The following is a 12,108-nucleotide window of genomic DNA, read 5'->3' as shown; positions in this document are numbered from 1 at the left end:
ATGCTTTAAGAGAAAACTGGTCAGATGAATATTATTGCTTCCCGTTTTCAACCAGTGGAATAGTTGCCATTGATAAATAGACAGCCAATAGTCTATCAAGAATGTTCAAGATACGTTATATAATACAACATGCCTGTTCACGGGGCGGGGGGAAGACTAGGAAATAACTTATGTGAACTTCTTGATTTCATCATACAAGACCAGCACGAAAGAACCACCCATGCCTCTGAAAACACTGGACCACGGCCATCTCCAAGATGGCGGTAGCGCCCATCGAGCGGGTCAAGCTGCTGGTGCAGGTGCAGCATGCCAGCAAGCAAATCACCGCAGATAAGCGATACGAGGGCATTATACACTGTGTGGTTCGCATCCCCAAGGAGCAGGGAGTCCTGTCCTCTGGCACAGTAACCTGGCCAATGTCATCAGATACTTCCCCACCCAGGCTCTCAACTTCACCTTCAAAGGTAAATACAAGCAGATCTTCCTGGGTGGTGTGGACAAGAGAACCCAGTTTTGGTGCTACTTTGCCAGGAATCTGGCGTCAGGTGGTGCCGCTGGGGCCACATCCTTGTGTTTTGTGTATCCTCTTGATTTTGCCCGAACCCGGCTAGCAGCCGAGGTGGGCAAAGCTGGAGCTGAAAGGGAATTCAGAGGCCTCCGTGGTGACCGCCTGGTGAAATCTACAAATCTGATGGCATGAAGGGCCTGTACCGAGGCTTTAATGGGTCTGTGCAGGGCATTATCACCTACCGAGCTTCCTACTTCGGTATCTATGACACCGCAAAGGGAATGCTTCCAGACCCCAAGAATACTCACATCCTCATCAGCTGGATGACCACACAATCCGACACAGTGGTTGCCGGGTTGACTTCCTACCCGTTTGACACTGTTCGCCACCGAATGATGATGCAGTCAGGGCGCAAAGGAACTGACATCACGTATACGGGCACAGTAGGCGGCTGGAGGAAGATCGCTCGTGATGAAGGTGCCAGAGCGTTTTTCAAGGGGGCCGTGCTATAATGTACATATTTTAAAGAGGGGTGGAGAGTAGATCCGTCGAGCTGGCAGTTTGGGCCTGGGGCGGGGTGGACGTCAGTTTCCTCCTCTGCAGCACAGCCTGTGCTCCCCCAGGGGCCATGCCGCCCACGTGCGTTAGCTTCGGCGGCTTTCACTGTAGCTGGATCCTCCATCCTACTGTAAAGAAACCTGTAAAGGGCTCCAGCGCCAGTTTCGAGAGAGGCGTGGCCCAGGTCAGTCATCCATGCTCCTGGTTCTCCGTGTCTGCTGGGTGTCCTGCTCTGCTGTGGACCAGGGATGTCCGTGGGAACTCTCCCGGGGGCGGGCATGTGTTGTGTCCGTGCAGGGTGGCCGCCACCTGGCTCCTGAGCATCTGAAATGCAGCCCAGATGGTGAAGGAACTGAATTTCTGACTCTTCGTTCATTTTCATTCACTTGAATTCCACTTTCAGTGGCTGCATGTGGCCGATGGCTCCCACGTTGGACTGTGCCAGTCTGGGCCATGGGGATGCAGTGATGTCGGGATATCCCGGTCCCATCTCAGGGAGCTCATACTCAAGACGGGCAGGAGGGCCTCTCAGGAGCCCTGGCAGGGAGGATGAGGTCAGGTCTTGTTCTGAACCCCCCAGAGGCCAGTAGTCCCGGCGCAGTAACATTCACTGAGCACCCACTACGTTCCAAGCAACAGGAGAGAAATGAATACATATCCTTGGCCTCTGGCATGCTGCTCCTGGCTGAAGCCGACGGGCGGTGGAAGCTCCCAGAAGGACGTGGCAGGCGCACAGGGGTTCTATAGGTGGTATAAGTGCAGGGGCCAGGAATCCGCATGTGACGGCCGCCGTGGCAGAACTGTCTCCATGAGCGCTGTGCTGTGAGCAGCAGGGGCGTCCAGAGTGTCCTCGTCAGCCCTCAGGGTCGCATAGTGTGTTGGAGGAACCAGCACGTCCACGCAGAAGAGGGGGCAGGCGGGCTCCGAGCTGCGTCAGGAGGGCACAGGGGGCGGGCGGGGGGGGGTGTCAAGGCTCTTACTGCCTCCGGGTTCCCAGGCAGAACAACACCCTTTTCCTGTAAGTGCCCAGCCTGGTCTCCTCGGATGTTTCACGCTGATGGGCCCGAGGACGCCCCTGCTTTTTCACCCTGTCGGAGAGATGGTCCTCAAGGGACCGCAGCGGCTGTTCCAGGAGAAGCTGCTGCTCAGATCGCACACACTGTCTTCCAGGAGAGCTCCGAATGCCTCTGGCCAGAAGCAGGCTCGGTCAAGGACAGGCTCGGGCCGCAGGTTCAGACCGGCTTCTGGGGCAGGCAGCCACCCTCCCCGATGCCGATACCACCTTCTCAGGGCATCCCAGCCACCCTCTGTTGACCGTCACACTTCTGTTCCAAACTGACCCGGTAGCCTGCAAAGCACAACAGATGTACATTGCGTTCTTTGACCCAGAAAATTCATTCATCCCCAGTGTGCAATCTTTGAAGAGCTGCTTAAAGAAGCAAACCACCCTTTCTCGTCCTATGCTCCAAGTACATGTGGTGAGATTTCATGCATTAAAGCAAAATGTTATTTTCCCATTTTCTGTCTCTCCCCCCTCCATAAATTTACCGTCTTACAACCCGAGAGAGGCCCTAAGGTAAAGTGTGGTGAGAATGGAGTATCTATGTGGGTTCATGGGTTGTAACAAATGTTCCATCTGGTGGGATTTTGACAATGCGGGAAAGATGGGTGAAGGGGGTGGGCAGCGGGTACACAGGGAAACTCTGCATCCTCCCCTCAGTTTTGCTGTGAACCTAAAGCCACTTTACAAATAGTCTATTGATGGACACTGGGGAGGGCATGTGCTATGGTGAGCGCTGTGAATTGTGTAAGACTGATGAATCACAGACCGGTACTGCTGAAACAAATAATACATTATATGTTAATTAAAAAAATAAATAAAAATAATTAAAAATAGCTTATTTTTCTAAATGGGAAGAAATCAGAGAGGGACACAAACCACGAGAGACTCTTGACTCTGGGAAACAAATGAGGGTTGCAGAAGGGGAGCTGGGTGGGGGGACGGGGTGACCGGGTGATGGGCATGAAGGAGGGCATGTGTTGTGATGAGCACTGGGTGTTATACTGAACTAGTTAATCATTGAACGTACATCAGAAACCAATGATATACTATACCTTGCCTAATTGAATTAAAATTAAAAATAAATAAGTAAAGTTGATTTTATTAAAAAAAATAGAAACCCACAGAGCCAAAGCAAAATGATACTTACATAAGACCCAGGTATATTTGAGACATGGAAAATGATTGCTCCAGAGAGGTTGAGCTGCCAGAGGGCACTTATTATTGAGCACTTACTATATGCTTATCTGCTGCTTAATAATAGTATTAGCTATTATTGCTACTAAATAATTTAAGGACATAGTCATTGCTCTCAAGGTAACATGAGTCTTATTGCAGTAAAGCTAACAAAACAATGTCAGCAGAGTGAGGATATAAATAGGAACACCTCTCAGAGCATGCACTGTGGTACACCTCTTCTGTTTGTTATGCACAGCTGTTATTTGCAAAAGGATCTGTGTAAGTTCGGGAAATGCTAGCTTGGCAAACATTAATGGGCATCCTTACCGAAAGATTTCTCAGAGTCCATGTGCATTTTAAATGTCCAAGAGGGTGAGATAGCAAGCAATGTTTGCCCTAATATTTGACTACAGGCACAGTTCCTTGGGAAACATTTTGTAAGATCAGTGCTCCTTGAAGACACTAGGAGAGGTGTGTGTGTCCAGCATTTAGTGCTAAATTGTTGGTACAGATTAATAACTTGCTTGAATTCTAGCCGGGCTCCAGAGTGTCAGAGGCCAGGGAGAAGGGCAGTGTTATGGGCAGGAGGCAGGTGGGAAGGGAGTGGGCACAAGGCAGTAACGTTTCACCTGCCATCCACAGAATGGGGACTGAGAAACACTAGTACAGGTTGACCTGAGAGCTGCAATAGTGAGGACCCGCCCTGTGGACCTGAGGAGTATGGCCAGGGTCTCAGGGGATCTGAGGGCTGGAAAGAAGGATGACGATCCGGGGCAAGAGGACTTCATGAGTATTTTCATTTCTTCTAAGCTAACATTTCCCTTCTATCAATATCCATGATCATCTTACACAGTTAGTTATTTCTGTGTCTCCCTGCCTTGCATAGGGCACCCTTCATTGCGTCCTTACTAGGAGGAGTACTGACAGCCACGTTACACCTGTTTTGTTATGATGCTTGAGACAACACTCTGAGGTTTATGATACAGTCTGACAGATCAGGATATCAGGATTGAGGTGTTGTTAGCTGATCGTCTTGAGTTAAAACTAGGGTTTGAATTCATACAAATCAGATTCCAAAGCCTCTGGGCTTAACTGTGGTGTCATCTTAGACAATAAACTCTTTGAGGGAAGATCAAGGGTGGGATCTTGAACTCTGTTGGACTTTCCCTGAATTAAGTGGCTGGCATTGTGCTCTGTGAAATCAGAACATGCCCAGAGGTTACTGAAGAGATTGAGACCCCCAACCACACAGGGAACCGTGTGCTCACAGAGTTTCCTGCGACTACAGCACCATTGGGTCCAGAGCTCTCGGTAAGAACTGGGAGCTGCCAGGAAATACTCCCGAATAAGAAAGCCACGTCTCAGAGTTTAGTTTGATTCTGTAGGAAAGAAAATGAAGAAGCATGTGTCCAAGGTGGATCCGCTTGGGAAAGCTGTGGAATACGGTTGGGATTCAGAAAACACTTCCTGAAAGAAATGGTACATTAAGGAGTGAAGGTAGAACCTTTGGAGAGAAATGAACCTGGATGCAAGAGAAACCATGGGAAGCTCCATTTCTTAAACTGGGGTCTTCGGAATTCACAAGGTCCCTTGATATCTTCTCAGGGATCTCCACATGCTTGAGAAGCACATTTCTAGTATCAAAATGACCATGACCCCAAATCTCTTACTCATACTCATAATGAGTTATTTTTAAGTTAAATGTTATGAAGAAAATACTTCTCTTTTGTTGTGTTGGTTCACCATTAAAAAGTACTTTCTTGAACTAGATGTTGGTCCCTTGGGGAAGAAGTGCTCAAGGCCCTGGGGTCTTTCAGGAGTGTGAGTTCTCAAATTCGGTGGCACTGGTCTATGTGGCTATCATCACACTTCAAGCCTGAGGAAGACCTGGGCCTGGAGAAACTATGGTCAAAACAGCTCCCGAAGGAAGATGTGGAAGAACACAGTGTTGGGCACGGAGTAACCATGAGCCCAAGTGGAGCCTGTCCAGCCCTCTGCTCTGCTAACTCTAGTCTCCCTGGAGACCATATGGGCAGCCTGTCCCCATTGTCCTGTGGTCTTCTGAACTCACAGCAAAAAAAAAAACCCTCCAACTGTCCATGACGTGTACCGTTCAAGAGGGGAAGGCTGAGGTCTGACACCATTCTCCTCCTTTCTAGACTCAATCTATCTCCTGGATTAAAGTTGTTTGCCTTCTTTGTTGATAGTAGGTAAAGAGGTGGTGAGATCCTGGGGTCCCTGGGGGGCTCTGCCGATTCTGTCTGATTCTTGGTTTCAGCTCAGGTCATGATCTAATGGGTTGTGACGTTGAGTCCCATGGTGGGATCTGCACTCAGCAGGGAGTCCACCTGAAGAGTGTCTCCCTCTGCCCCTCCCCCACCCCATGGGCACTCTCTCAAATAAATGGAGAAATCTTAAAAAAAAAAAGATGTGGTGAGATCCTGCTGTAAAGTGAATGTAAGTCTCCTTCAAAAGCAAAGGTACATGGTGATTTGGGTGGGTTTCACCCAGCATTGCAGTTCAGTGGTTGCTCAGCACAAGAGGGATGCAAGGAGGGAAATTATACCTGTAACTCCAGCATTGGGAAGGAAACTTCTGAATAGAACACAGCTTTACAGATATTGTCTATATATTTTTTTTATAAGCAGTTTTTTTAGGGCTGTTTTAGAGAGAGAGCATGCACACACACACAAGGTGGGGGCAAAGAGGGGCAGAGGGAGAGAGAATCCCAAGCAGGAGGCATACCCATTATAGAGCCGTCCTGGGGCTCAAAGTCACGACCCTGAGATCATGACCTGAGCTGAGACCAAGAGTCAGACACTTAGCCAACTGCACCACCCAGGTGCCCCTTTTTATAGACAGTTTTAAGAAGAATGCATTGATTCTGGGACATGCTACTGTAAAGTCATCCAGGACTATGTATTCCTTCATTCAGGACAGGTGTATTTTCCCATTTGTGGTGTGACAAAGTGTGGGGCTCACTCATTGCACTTTCCCTCTGGTCCCTATTTCCCTTGTTTTTAAAGACTCTCAAGGGGTGCTGAGGTGGCTCAGTCATTAAGTGTCTGCCTTCACCTCAGGTCATGATCTCAGGGTCCTGGGATCGAGTCCCACATCAGGCTCCTGGTTCAGTGGGAAGTTTGCTTCTTCCTCTCCATCTACCTCTCCCCCAGCTTGTGCTCTCTCACTCACTCTCTCTCTCTCAAATAAATAAATAAAATTAAAAAACAACAACAACAACCTCTCCAAAAGATGACACATCTTGATATGGAAAAGGTCTCCTCTCTCCCTGAAAAGACTAGCCCTGAGAAACACATGTGTGTTTCCACCTACTTCAAAATGGCTCATGAAGATGGCGTGATGCCTGAGAACAGCATGGAAAAGGGCTGATGTAAAGAAGTTTCAGTGTGTCCACTCGGGGGACACATACAGGTTTACTTGGAAATGCCAGGGGCATGCAGGTGTAGGTGGGCTGGTCATTCGGGGCAACCCCCTCTGTGGTGGCAGTTCATCACGTACACCCAAACCTACCTGTCCAGAATCACTGCATCACCGGCCATGCTCCCTGGAAATCGATTATCTGGAGATTTAAAACCCAATTTTATGTGCCAAACAGGCTGAAAAACCTCCAGATAGGGTTCCATCCTGACTTGGAGGCTCCTCAGGGGCAGCAGTCCTTGGCAGTGCTGCCCTCCCCCTGGGGCCAATGGGTGCTCCTGCTCGCGAAAGAGCTGGTGGGCAGACCCACTCGTGTGTGGCATCTTGAACCCAAGCAACCCCCCTCCCCGTTCCCTAATGGTCTTTCCAAGTATCAGTCAGCAGCTGCCTCTCCTGCGAATAATATACAGCATGGGTCTAAACATAGAAGGAGTGGGGTTTCTTCTCCATGGAGATTCAGATCTACGCAAGGAGTCCGTGGGGTTTGGTGCCGTTTCTGTCATCTGCTCGGCCGGCTCCTCACGCTCTCCCCGCGCCAAGGCCAGTGGCGTCCCTCTGGCTGCCGACCTCCTCATGTTGCACCGGTAAGGTCTTTCACTCAACTTTTTAAAAAGAAGAAGTTAGGGAGTTCTGGACATAAATGACCATCTGAGAAATAGTGTTTTCTCTCATGTGTGTCCTTCTGCTTTTCCTTTTGGTTCTACAACATTCAGGAATTCTGGAGGATACAGGAAGGCTCAGAGTCGCAGGCAACAGGGATGCCCTGCTGCTCTCCGTCACCTCATGAACAACAAGTGAGTCCGACCGGGAGCTATTCTGGGTCTGCACATCTTGGATTGTAGGTGGTTCTAAATCTGTCCCAGGTTCTCATCCCAGCCTTCCAAATCCACCCTTCAGGAGGTGAGACAGGCGGTCGCACCTCTGAGCAAGGAGGCGGTCCCATCCTGCACTCCTAGGGACTGAAATTTTATGAGAGCTGGTGTCTACTATTTTCATTTCACTGTTGAAGCTGCTGAGAAGTGCTTTGCTCAGTGACTACACATATGGAAATCAGAAATTACATTCTTTAGCAGGACAAGATTTCTCCAAATCAAACGCCACACTTTCAAAGGAGTAAAGACACAGAAGTAATAATGCAAAAGTTTGTCCATATTTGAGAAATTCCTTGAATGAAACAGAGTAAAGTATCCAACAAGATTATCTACCAAGAGATTTCTTACAGGGGCGCCTAGTGGCTCAGTGGGTTAAGCATCTGCCTTCAGCTCAGGTCACGATCTGGGCTCCTGGGATCGAGTCCCGCATGGGGCTCTCACTCAGCAGGAGTCTGCTTCTCCCTCTGCCCCTCCCCCCACTCGTGCTCACTCTCTAGCTCTCTCTCAAACAAACAATTTTTTTAAAAAGAGATTTCTTAGAAAGAAGCAGTATAATAAAAAAAGGGATAACCAAAGATAGTTAGTTGGAGGAGTTTTTAACCAGGTAGTCATAGCAATTAGGTCATCTCATTTCTATTGTCAAGCAGTGGAAAATCTTGTCTAATATAATTTTTTCAGTGACAACCAATTTAAAATATTAGTTTTTGTCCTTATCGATCAATCATATATTATCTAATCAATAAATATTTGAACACTATTAAAAGAGACAGAGGCTCCTGTCTATGCCCTAATGGGGATGTTCACCTAGTTTGGAAATCAAGATGTGTGTACAAGATGATATATATTGAGAATTTATAACATAACAAAGAACCACAGGAACTGTAAAATGAGGTGGCCACAAAAAATGGGCTTGTAATCTGTAAAGTAAGTTGTGGGTATGTGATAAATGTTTCCATTCATTCACTCATAGCACCTCAGCCTTTGAAATCTCTTACTGTCTTTCATGTTATTCATTGGTTTGGTCCATGTTCCTTTCCTAGCATTCTTGAAAATATTTCACGTGTGGGATAAGCCATCTTATTGAAAATTACATTAATTAATGTCATGAAACAAAGTTTTGTGTAATGCCTACATGCAATGGTAAGTGGGCAGATTGCATAGAAATACTGAGGATTTCTGAGTCGCTTCTATCTGCAGAACCCAGGAGTGGACGACTTGGTCCTATGGCTCCATGATTCAGATCTTGCAGGCGCCACGTGGTCCTGAAGCTTCCAGCAAAGTGCAGGCTCCCAGCCCACGTGGAGCTGGCAGCCTCGGCCAAAGCTCCTCGACACTGGGGTCTTGTGTGCATCCGCCTCCGTGGCTGTGCTGTCAGGCCCAGAGTGGGAGGCAGCCGCGTGGCCGTGGGTGTGGTCACCGAGGCGGCGCCCAGCGAGGGCAAAAATAAGTGAGCGATGGTCTTGGGTGTGTAGGGCAGAGCACACCATCCTGTTGGCTGTGTAAATCCCTCAGAATAACGGAAGATTTAATGGGTAAGAACGTACCGGAACTCTGACACTGTGCATGTGCATTTGTGTGTGTGTGTTAATGTGCATGTACTTAAGTATGTGCACGTGGGTGCTTGTATCCCTGGGTGTTGTTGTTTGTGTGGGGTGTGCGTGTTATGTTATACTTTCTCCCGCACAACCTGCGACCAGGGCTCTGTCCTCACACGCAGCAGAGCAGGTCCTGCCCTGTCTGCTCCACGCACCCCCCAGTGAGTCTGCAAGGCTTTGGTGTAGAGGACGTGAAGCCGAGGGCATACCCCAATCCATCTGGGGGGACTGAGCTTCTCTGCCAGTGGTGAGAGAGCAGGGCCGGTGGAGGAAGGAGCCCAGGAGGCTCCTGGCACCTCAGCCCCGCTCCAGGGTCTCCGACTCCCTCCCTGCAGTGAGGCGATAGGGCAGGCATCTGCGCAGGTCACCACCACAGTGCCGGGAGAACGAGAGGGGCACATGCTTCTCCAGCTCACCGAAACTACTCTGATTCACAACTCAAACCTTCTATGCGATGCTGTCCCCCTCCAAACCCACCTCTCTCTGGTGCTCACAAAAACGTTACAGCCTAAGGACGTTTTCCTTCCTTGGGGCTCATTCTGGCTGAACAAGAGCATTTTTTTTAACTGACCAAGTCATATTTGCTTGATTCAGGCTCACATATTTCATTTCTACCAATAACGCTTAAAATAAAAAAATCCCCACATGTGCATTTCCCACACAGAGTCTCTCCAGTATCCACAGTAACATATCTCACAGGAGATCCAACCAACCCTGAGAGCACCCCAGGCAGAGACAGGCCACCACCGGAGGTGCAGGAACACCAGGCTCAGAAGGGTGACCCAGATGCCGGGGGTGGGACATCGCACATGTCAGGGGCAACATGAGCACCCGGGAGACCAGAGATCTGCTCATGGCTTCTCATCATAAAGGAGATGGGGCAAAAGCAGACAAACTGTGGAGAATAGGGAGATAATGGATAACTCTTGGTGGGTTGATGAGAATAATCATTAGGGCAAAATCCACGGTACAAAGATGAATACAGAGCCCACTGATGGTTGGCACGTTTGGACTCCAAAGGGCAGGCCAGTGAACCTCGGGAATGGAGTTAGAGGTGCAGCTGTGAGCAGACGCTGCCCTCGGGCACCATCGCCTTCCTCCTCCCCCTCAGCAGCACCAACAGCAGCTGCGAATATCTCTGCCTGCATGGCTTGTGCCAAACAGTGGATGAAGACGAGCGTTCATTCAATTTTGAAGCCGTGTCTTCTGAAACATGATTATCAAGGGGAGGGTCCTCACCTGTGGCCGTGTGGAGAAAGGGGAGCGACCCCAGCAGCGAAGGCCCTCATGGACCCCACCTGCGGAGGGCTGCTTTGTATCATCCGTAACCCCCGCCAACTAGATTTCTTCTCAGATTTTCTCTTAAGGGGCTGTTTTCAGAATTGGGGAATAAGTGGGTAAGATGGGTCTTTACACTAAAGGCTGATTTTCTTAAAAATGTATAGCAATATCTACATCTAAGTGATAACTTTGAAAACAGACCCAAGTACCAGTTCCAATGGGCGCACTACTGTCCTTGAATTTGTAAGGGTCTCTCCAGCTCCGCTGCTGCGTTCGTTAAGATCTACTTTCCAGGGGCCCTGGGGTCGTTAAGCGTCTGCCTTCGGCTCAGGTCTTGATCCCAGGGTCCTGGGGTCGAGTCCCGCATCGGGGTCCCTGCTCAGCGGGAAGTCAGCTTCTCCCTCTGCCCCTCCCCCTGCTTGTTCGTTTTCTCTCTCTCTCTGTCAAATAAATAAATAAAATATTTTTTGAAATGGTCAGTGGATCTAAACAGACATTCTTCCAAAGAAAACACACAGATGATGAACAGGTATATGAAGAGGTATGTGAAAAAATGCTCAACATCAAAATCATCAGGGAAATGCAAATCAAAACCCCCATACCGAGGCAGAGCAAGATGGTGGAGGAGTAGGAGACCAGGATTTCCTCTGGTCTCAGGAATTCAGCTGAATAGGGATCAAACCATTCTGAACACCTACAAACTCAACAGGAGATCGAAGAAGAGAGTAGCAACAACTCTCTGAACAGAGAAGCGACCACTTACTGGAATGTAGGACATGCGGAGAAGTGAATCCGAGGTGATATTCAGGATAGACGGCGGGGGGAGGGGCCTCCGTCGGCCGCTTCTGGCAAGTGATAGAGCCGCGGAGCACAAAATCGGACCTTTTAGAAGTCGGCTCCGCGGAGGGACGTCGCTCCAGTGGCTAAGCGGGGGGTGGAACCCTCGTGGGACAGTGTGGTCTCAGGACCTTCGGGGGCACAGAAAGACCGGGGGTGCCTGAGTGCAGCAGAGCTCCCGGGTATCGGAGCGGGGAAGCCTGCTGCAGAGACAGAGCCGAGGCGCGGGCTCTCGGCTCGGGGTTGCCATAAACTGTGATCCGCGGCCCAGTCGGGCCACTGCTCCTCCAGCAGGGACCCAACAAGCGGCAGAGCTGGGGAGACTCCCCTTCCTCCCCGGGGAGGAGCGGCGCGGGAGCACACCGCATGGATCTGCTGGGTTTGGAGACTCCACTCGGGGTCGGGTGCCAGAGATAGAAATGCTTGGTCACAGGCCGGGTGAGCACAGAGTGTGGCCAGAGACCGGGGAGACGGGAGTGATTGACCACTTTTCTCTGGGGGCGCACTGAGGAGCGGGGCCCTGAGTTCTCGGCTCCTCCAGGTGGAGATTGGGAGGCCACCATTTTCACCCTAGTCCCCCAAAGCTGTACAGAAAGCTTGCAGGGAAGAAAAGCTCCGGAGGGCAAACCCAAGCAGCTTGCTTAGCCCCAACCAAAAAGGGCGGGGCAATTCAGCCTCCAGCAAAGACATTTGGAAACCACGGCAACAGGCCCCTCCCCCAGAAGATCAGCACGAACAGCCAGCAAGCCAAGACCAAGTTTACCGATCAAGGAGAACGGG

General features: G+C 49.8%; 1 pseudogene; it reads left to right on the top strand.

Annotated features, from left to right (window-relative positions):
• Positions 1 to 246: 246 nt before the first annotated feature.
• On the top strand, positions 247 to 1,423 carry LOC112834450 (ADP/ATP translocase 2 pseudogene; annotated as a pseudogene).
• The last annotated feature ends 10,685 nt before the right edge of the window (positions 1,424 to 12,108 follow it).

Source organism: Callorhinus ursinus, unplaced genomic scaffold (genome assembly GCF_003265705.2).
Source record: "Callorhinus ursinus isolate GAN/ISIS: 27379988/994484 unplaced genomic scaffold, GSC_fseal_2.0 scaffold17, whole genome shotgun sequence".
Taxonomy (NCBI): domain Eukaryota; kingdom Metazoa; phylum Chordata; class Mammalia; order Carnivora; family Otariidae; genus Callorhinus; species Callorhinus ursinus.
The sequence above is the reverse complement of the archived record's forward strand: the minus strand, read 5'-3'. Positions and strand labels throughout refer to the sequence as shown.